Source organism: Leptopilina heterotoma, unplaced genomic scaffold (genome assembly GCF_015476425.1).
Source record: "Leptopilina heterotoma isolate Lh14 unplaced genomic scaffold, ASM1547642v1 Lhet_362, whole genome shotgun sequence".
NCBI lineage: Eukaryota > Metazoa > Arthropoda > Insecta > Hymenoptera > Figitidae > Leptopilina > Leptopilina heterotoma.
Window position 1 is genome coordinate 627,496 of NW_025111043.1, and position 9,029 is coordinate 636,524.

The window sequence follows — 9,029 nt, forward strand, 5'->3', positions numbered from 1 at the left end:
CACTGCTTCCCCAACTTGAAATCACTTAGAATTCTTTTTTAATGGCCTGTGATATTTAATTAAATAATTATCTAAAGAAAAAAATTGCCACCGTGTCAAGAAATCATTAATTAAGTTGAAATTTCGAAATTTTTTGAAAATTCGTTACAAAAAAAAAATTAAAATCACTGCTTTCCACGACTTGGAATCACTTGGAATTTTTTCAAGTAGCGTCTAATATTTAAATAAACAAGAAACAAAAGAAAAAAATTACTACCGAGGCGAGAAATTATTAATTTACTTGAAATTCTCGGATTTTCGGAAATTCCGTGACAAAAAAAAACAAAATCACTATGTTTTCCCCAACTTGGAACATTTTGAAACTTTTTTAAAGGCTTCTGACATTAGAATAAGTAAATATCAAAAGAAAAAAATTGCTATTTAGTTGAAATTTCGTGATTTTTGGAAAATCCTTAAGAAAAAAATAACAACTTCTCTTTTTTTATTTTAGGGTTTGGAGGGTTTACTTGGGTTAATAATAAACAAGAAAAATTTGTATCCTGGACTTTTAAGAAACAATATTTTTTTTGAATTTTTCGTTGAATTAAAGTTGGTAACTTCAATTTAATAAAAAGATTACCAAAATATTATATCAGATATTGAATAATCTATAGAGTTTGACAAATAATATAAATGAATTTCAATTTTTAATTCTCTTTGATTTGCGATATTTTTATGATCTATTTTTTAGGATTATCTTTATAGTCTAAAAATTAATTTCTTTACACTGTAAAATAAAATACTGTAAATAAAATTGAGGTGGAAAAATTCTCAAAATGTTACAATATTTGTAATATAATATAATTTTATAATTGACTTACTTACTTACTTACTTACTTACTTTGGTTTAAAAATTTCCAACTGATATTATTTATTAATTTTTATTTGTCAAAAAATGTTTCTAATATTGATAGCGCGTAAAAAATTGAGGTTAGAATTAACATTTCAGTAACTATTTCGATTTTTGTCATTTTTATAAATTGTAAAATCAAATTAAAGTGTACAATTGAGGAGCTGCATTCTATAACCGGCTCTTCGCTCGAACTCACGCAGAAGATAGTCCCTTCGTCAGTTATGTCATGAAAATTTAAAACTCAAAAAAAAAATATTTAAAAATTATGACGTTGTAGAGGAGAAAAAAATACATCTTTTTTCTATTTACAATTTTTTTCTAGAATGCCAGTTATTAATACTAAAAAATAAAAACTAAAAATTTTTTTTCTGAAAAGTTAATTACCTTTTGATAAATATATCGTCATTTCTCAGTCAAATATTAATGAAATGAACCGATTTTTTTTAGGCTTGTACAATATACCTTACCGAAGCCCACAAGCCAAAGTAAAGTCCAAAAAAACAAATTGTTTATTAATTATTAATTTTGAAAGTTGTTATTTACAACAACAGGAATTTCAATTTTCAACGAGAAAAAGTATGCGACGAAATTTCACATTATGAAAACTTCTCGCGAGAAAGTTTTTCCTTTATTATTCAGGAAGTTTTTCCAAAAAGAATTAAACCGATTCGATGAGAAATAAAGAAAATAAAAGAAAAATAGCGAAACAGTATTTTCGTTCGCAGCGAAAACCCTGTTCGGCAGCCATGTTTATCATATGACTCGTAGCTTACGCACGCTCGCACACTCACGCTGCTGTGTAAAATAGAAATGTGTTAGAAAAACCATTTGTTAGAATTTCAAAAGTTAGAATGCTTATTTGTTAGAATTACCAAAAGTTAGAAAGTTTATTTGTTAGAATTATTAAAAGTTAGAATGTTTATATTTGTTAGAATTATTAAAAGTTCGAATGTTTATATGTTAGAATTTTCAAAAGTTAGAATGTTTATTTGTTAGAATTTCCAAAAGTTATAATGTTTATTTGTTCGAATAGCCAAAAGTTAGAATATTTATTTGTTCGAATAGCCAAAAGTTAGAATGTTTATTTGTTAGAATTTTCAAAAGTTAGAATGTTTATATATATTAGAATTTCCAAAAAATAGAATATTTATTTGTTAGAATTATTAAAAGTTCGAATGTTTATTTGTTAGAATTATTAAAAATTCGAATGTTTATATGTTAGAATTTCCAAAAGTTAGAATGTTTATTTGTTAGAATTTTCAAAAGTTAGAATGTTTATTTGTTAGAACGTCCAAAAGTTAGAACGTTTATTTGTTAGATTCCCCAAGTGTTAGAATGTTCATTTGTTAGAATTTTTTTTTAGCAGCGAGTTTCCTTTTTATGTTACTGTTAGGCCTTAACTTCATTTACCATTTGTCCGAACAGTGTAGAAGATTCTGCGTTCACATGTTAGATGGAGCCAGAAGTAGTATTTTTGTGGGAATTTATGAATTATTATATTACAGTCGGGTCCCCATACTGTTACATTTCCAGAAATTTCCCACTCCTCCAGACTCAGCTCTGTTATGTGAGCAAAGTATGTCTACTTCGCACCTTTCAGGAACGTAAATATATACACCTCAAGTTTGGCCTAGAAGTATATGCCCCCTTTTCTTTGGGCTTAAGAATGCGGCCCTGAAAATTGGTGACGTAACGTGACGTCACCTAACACTTCTGAATTTGGAGGTTATGCAAAAACATAACACTACTGAGGACATAACAGTTTGGAATCTAACAGTATGGGGACCTGACTGTACTAATAATATATGTGTAATTCGATTCCCATGTTGTGTCAAGGATAGCAATAATTAAACCAATAATTATTTAATATATATATATAATATATTTACTTCTATTTCAAATTATATTAGGTATCACAAATTGATGTACATTCTATATAGTCTCGAGACGAACTAACTACTCTTATAGATTTACGTTCCTCGCACGGAGAGGACAAGAGAGGGGATACTCTTAGCCTACTATTCCCCACATTTTTGTGGCGATTTGTGTGTCTCTCGAGGTATGAATGTGCGATCTGAGTACAGGAGTAAATGAGTGGGGCGGTTTGACGCAACCGGCCTATGTAACGCGACTACGATAACCAGTCTATGTCGAGAGACAGAATCAAATTATTGACCCAAATATACAATATTTATATTATTGATTATAATAAATGTTTATTGCTGTTAATTGCTGGAATAATTATTTATGGTGATTAGAAGTACCTTCTCCTGGATCGATTATTACAATTTATATTAATTATTGAGTAAAACTTTTATATTGGTGACCCCGACTGCAGAGCACATGTTCATCGAGTATACACTGATGATTTCATTGTCAAGCACATTTTCGTCGATCCATAACTTTTCGGCAAGTAGCCTTTAAACATTTTAAACATCTTTGCAAGTCTACAAACACTAAAATTGGTGAACAATTTTCCAAGGACTGCAAGAGAAAAATATATGTATATTTTTGGAGCAAATTCGTCAGATTTTACCAATCCTGCATACCGCCTCGTGGATCAGAAGTAAGGTTAGAATTTCTAAGTACTGTAACGCGGCATTTTATTTGCCGCGTACAAATTAATATTCCTTAAATAATAGACTTTAAATTATTATTTATTAGACTTTAAATTGAATTGATTCACGTCAAACTGAGAATCAACAATCATTTTCTCCTTCTGAGAAAACTTACTTTAAATTTTTCCACTACTGTAAAATTTAGTTTCTCTTAAAATATTGTTATTTAAACCTGAAAATTAGCGAACCGTCAGATCGCTGCTCAACACTATTGCTATTAAACATAAGAAGGTGACACTCGATTTATCATTTCATGCCCACTGTCATCGCGAGATCCGGATTTTCAATCTTCGGGATCACTGCTGAGAGATTGCTTCGTATTCCAACAAGTAATGTTTTTACTTGTAATCATTACGGGTCACACGAAGTGACAAAAAAGCGAAAGTCCATCGACGAGGACATCAGCTGTCAAAACACTGGCTGCAGACATCTTGTGAACCGGACGTCGTCGCGCAGTGCCCCTCGCGGAGACTAAACGAACTTTCATGAACTCTTTTTTTGACGGTCGATAAATGACCTGAATTACTTACTGTCGCGCATCGATTACCTACCGAAAATCTTTGTATCAAGTGCGCGTGAGACTCACCACGAAGCAGAGATGCGCGTCTGCTTCGGCGTCCCCGTCGGCCATTTAATTCATTCTTAATTTGGCGTCGTTTAATGACAGGTCGCAGTAGACCATTTTGAATTAAAATAAAATTAAAAAGTTTAATAAGTTGTGCCTACTTCCCAAGGATGAGCCGAGGAACAATGCGGGGGCGTCGGCGCATCTCCGGTGAGTCTCAAAAGTAATAATGTGTTGTCTCCTGACGAACAATCGATCAAAAATAAACGTGTCAATTTTCTTTGTTTCACGACATTTCTGTAATTTGAACAGGTCCCGTCTGGACCTGTAATTTATTATTATTAAATCAACGTTTAAACATTAACTGGTGATTTCTCTTACCCCGCGCTCTCCTTGAAAAGATTGAGCTAGCGTAAAATTAATTAAATTTTAGGTTTGAATATTTTTCCATAAAATATCTCTGGCGTTCGGGCATAAATTCAAACAACAAAGTAACGTGTGTTTTTATTTAGTTTGTTGATTCGGAAATAAATAAAAATAAATTCTTGAAATAAAATAACCTCATTTAGAGCAATAAAATTAGTAATAATTTCTCAAATATTAACAACAATAGTAAGATACCCGTTATAAATGGCGACCAACGTAGCGCGCGCGTGAAAATCACAATAGATGTTCGTGAAACAAAGTAAAATTTCTTAATCGTGTAAAATGTCAAATATTAAAACTAGGAATTGATATTTTGAAACTAAATAAATTATTAAATTAAATTAAATAAATCTAAATTAAATTGTGAAAAATATTTCTTTGTCAAATTCGAAAATTAAAAATTGTCTCTCAAGGACAAATCGAGTAAACAAAAATTAGTGCGTCACTAGGCCAACAACATGGCCCCGTGTATAATATCAATTCTTGGTAAATTCACTGAATGATTACAAAATTGAGAATCACAGTTGAAAGAAAATTTATTCTTTCAATAAATAAAATTTCTGAAATAAATAAATTGATATTTGAATTAAAAATTGAACTTAAATAAGGATAAATAAATAAAAATTATTTTTTTTATATAATATTATTGGTGACAATTTGATAAAATGACATTTATTTGTTTATTATGTTTTTCTATTATGATGAAATATTTGTTCGTCTGATTATTTTCTTGTGCAATGAAAAATTCCTTGAAAATTTTCCTTGATTGGTCCGACTGCTCTGCAGTTTTGTAACGAGTTTAGTATCAATTAAAAATTTTATTTTTGTAATTTTTCTTGAACTCAAAGTAATAAGAATTATTTTTTTATTGTTTATTGTAAATTAATATCACGGTGATGTAAAAATTTTGTTTTTACATCACATCAATGAAGTAATTGAAAATAATATTTTCTTAAATTGACTTGTAATAAAATTGGTCTAAGCTCTTTGGCAGAACGTCGCGAACCAAGTCCTATCCATAAATCCCAATTTAATAATAACAATTTCGTAAATTAATTGATAAATAAATTTAAAAATGGATTCCCCACAAAATATTAGGTCAAATTTATTTGACAATTGGTCAATCGATCAATTAAAAACTGTTTTGGAATCGTTTAAGGTTAACTCACACGGAACCCTTGAAACACTTAGAGATCGTGCTTCGCGTTTAATGCGCTTTTCCTCCGGCGATAGATCGGTGGAGTGGCTTCCCTCAGATGAAATTCAATTTGAATTAAGCCCTTTAAACACTGGTTCTGATTCATCAAAACAAGTACACTAAATAATTAAAAATCCTCTTTCTGAAGGAAATGCAATAGGTTTTTCAACTACGGTTTTGAGTACCCAGAATTCGCTTTTTCCCACAATAACCACGACTAGTTCGATTCATTCTTTTGTGACAGTAGGGTCAACCGTAGCAAATTCGGTTTCTTATTCACGAGTCTCTGAAACTCCAGGCCCATTAGGATTAACCACACAAGTAGCTCCACCTTTAGAATTACTCCATTTTTACAAACCGGGAATAATGACAGCGACTATTGAAAAACCAAAATTTGATTTTTCGTTGCCAAAATTGTATGAAAATTTGACGGCGGAAATAGATAGTGCTTCTAGCGACGTCTCCGTAATGCAATCGGGTTTAGATTTTTTTACACCTTTACACACTGACGTAATTAAACAACCGATTAACAATTTTTCACATGACAAGTCAGCCTTTCGAACCCCACTGACTACAAATCGATCGGTTGGGACTATTCCTAAAGTCTCGACTGTTAACTGGTCCAATCCTGGCGAAACCTTTTGCCAGTATCCAGCCAGTTCGAAGCCTGGCCTAAATATGGCGCTAGATAGCCCCAGGCAAGGGCCCGGTTTTAGCCAGCTTGTAGAGCGGGCTGAATCTAGTTCAAGCCTAATTGAACTAGAATCGAAATTTTCACATAAACCAAAGCCCAGCGGCATCTCAACTACCGTTGATGTTGACTCGCCTGTAGACAATCGTGAAATAAAAGTAAATGACCAAGGTAATTCTCACCTTTTTAGACCAATCAGCAGCCAGCGCGTAAATAACGCGACATTGAATTTTAATCATGCGCAGTCGAATGAAAATCGATTGTATGATTACCAGTTGGACTGCTCAGCTTCGAACCTCGCTCGTGAACGTATTGTGGCCCCATCTAGGAAGCCCCTAGATTCTATCGTTCGGAAATGGGGTATAAAATTTTCGGGAGATAGTAAGGTTAGCGTTGAGGAATTTCTTGAGCGTGTCGATGACGTCATGGAAATTTCCTCAGTCACCAGTGAAGAAGTCCTTGGCGCCGCGGTACTTTTGCTTGACGGAATTTCACTTCAATGGTACAGGCAAAATAAATTTAAATGGTCCTTTTGGGACCAATTTAAAGCTGCCTGTCGCGCTCGGTTCGGTGACGTGAATTATCAATGGCGACTTGAAGACCAAGTGGCCAACAGAATCCAAGACCCGGGTGAATCCACTGCGAATTACCTCACCTGCATGCAAGGATTGTATTGTAAATTTAACCGTACCGTTACGAGTTCGGACATGTTGGATAGAATTTACATGAACATGTTGCCGAGATTAAAACAATGTATTAAACGTCGCGAATTTAATAATTTAGAAGAGTTGTCTCTTATTGCGTCTGACGTTGAACGTATGTACAGCTCACTCGCGGTTAAGAGAAAGCCTCAAAAACCGGAAGATTCGTTCTTCCCAGAATTTGCCTTTTCGGGTAAAGAAAATTCAGTAGCTTCGAATAATACTAAAGACTCAGACTCGTCAATCGATAAATTAGTAAACATGTTCAGCGCGATGACTGAACAAATTAATAAAATCTCGAGAGGAAACAAAAATTCCCCTTCAGAGTCAAATTTTAAGAAACAAAACAACTCGGGTAAACCGAATCAATTAAATAACAAGTCTAAGTCTCACCAGGCAAGTAACGATAAAGTTAAACCTAAGCGTAAAGAATTTCGGGAAGCGGTTCAACAACCGCCGTGTTTTAACTGTCAAGCTAATGACCATTCGTGGAATAATTGTAAATTAACTTGGAAAAAATTCTGCCACATTTGCGGTAAGCCGGAATTCACCAAATATGACTGTAATTCAGATTACTGTCAGGGAAACTAGTTGAGGAGAGCAGCGCTAGGGTCGATGCTTCTCCTTGTTCGTTACCTAGGACCCTGACTAACAAGAAATCGGACATGAATTTAACTCTTAACGTAGAATCAGCATTACCATCGCCTCATTCAAGTAATGTAGTAATTGAAAATAAAATAAATTCTTTAACAAATAAATCTGAAATGAAAATAAATGATGAAAATAGTGATTTTGGTAAGCCTCTGGTCGAGCCACCAGTAAATAAATCTGAATCAAGTTTAACCGATTCAGAAGTAACTTGTAAAATCTCAACTGATACAGTAAGTGTTCAGGAGAAAATTAAAAATAACTTAACTCTAGATTCAAACCCTATAATGGGCCCTGAATCTTATATTAACCTTGATAAACTGTGAGGAATCGGTTCTCAATCGAGACCATACATTAAACTGTTGATTGGTGGTACTGAAGTACAGGCACTGGTTGACACTGGCTCGACTAGAAGTTACTTGAATTCTATTGGTAGATCAATTGTTGAATCTAAAGGTAATAAAATAAATGAACTTGAATCGGGTCACGTAATGTTGGCCAATGGTACGATTGAGACAATCATTGGTGAGGCAATCTTGCCTATCACTATCGCGGGAGTGACTCGCGATTTAACAATTAAATTTATCCCAGAGTTAACTGATCAATGTGTGTTAGGGATAGATTTCTTAACAAAATTTGGCGTAGTAATTGACACAAGTGTTCAGCGGCTTTGGTTAGCGGAAGAACCGATTATTAGAATTGCGTTTTGTAAATCTAATAAACCAATTAACCTTGAGAAATGTGCAGGCCTCATGACACCCTCTCCTATTGAACAGGAGGACTTAAACTCGATAATTAAACGTTTAGCACGTCCTCTATCAGATAAACTACCGGCCGTTAAGTTGGTTGAACACGTCATTAACACCGAGGATCATTCGTCGATCCGTCAAAATAACCATGGAAATTGGGACTTCTATATAGTCGATTTTCGTTTCAAGTATAACACGGCGCTTCACAGCACCAATCGAGTCCCTCTACGATCCTTCCGTCGCCTTGTGGAAGGGGAGGTCGAGTTGCCTCCTCCTGATGTCAATGAGTGGTCAACTCGAATGACCGGATTGAGTGACCTAAGAGAGAAACTAACTTTGAAACAAGATAAGGCTTTTCTTCACCAAGCCAAATATTACAATCGTTATTATCGGGACCACCTTGTAGGGACAAGAAATACCCCTACTTTGGAATTAAAATTATAAACAATTGATTTAACATGTTATTATTCTTGCTTTCAAAACCTAAATTCATCCATAAAAACAATTAATTCCTTTTGATATTAAATCGACAAACTATATT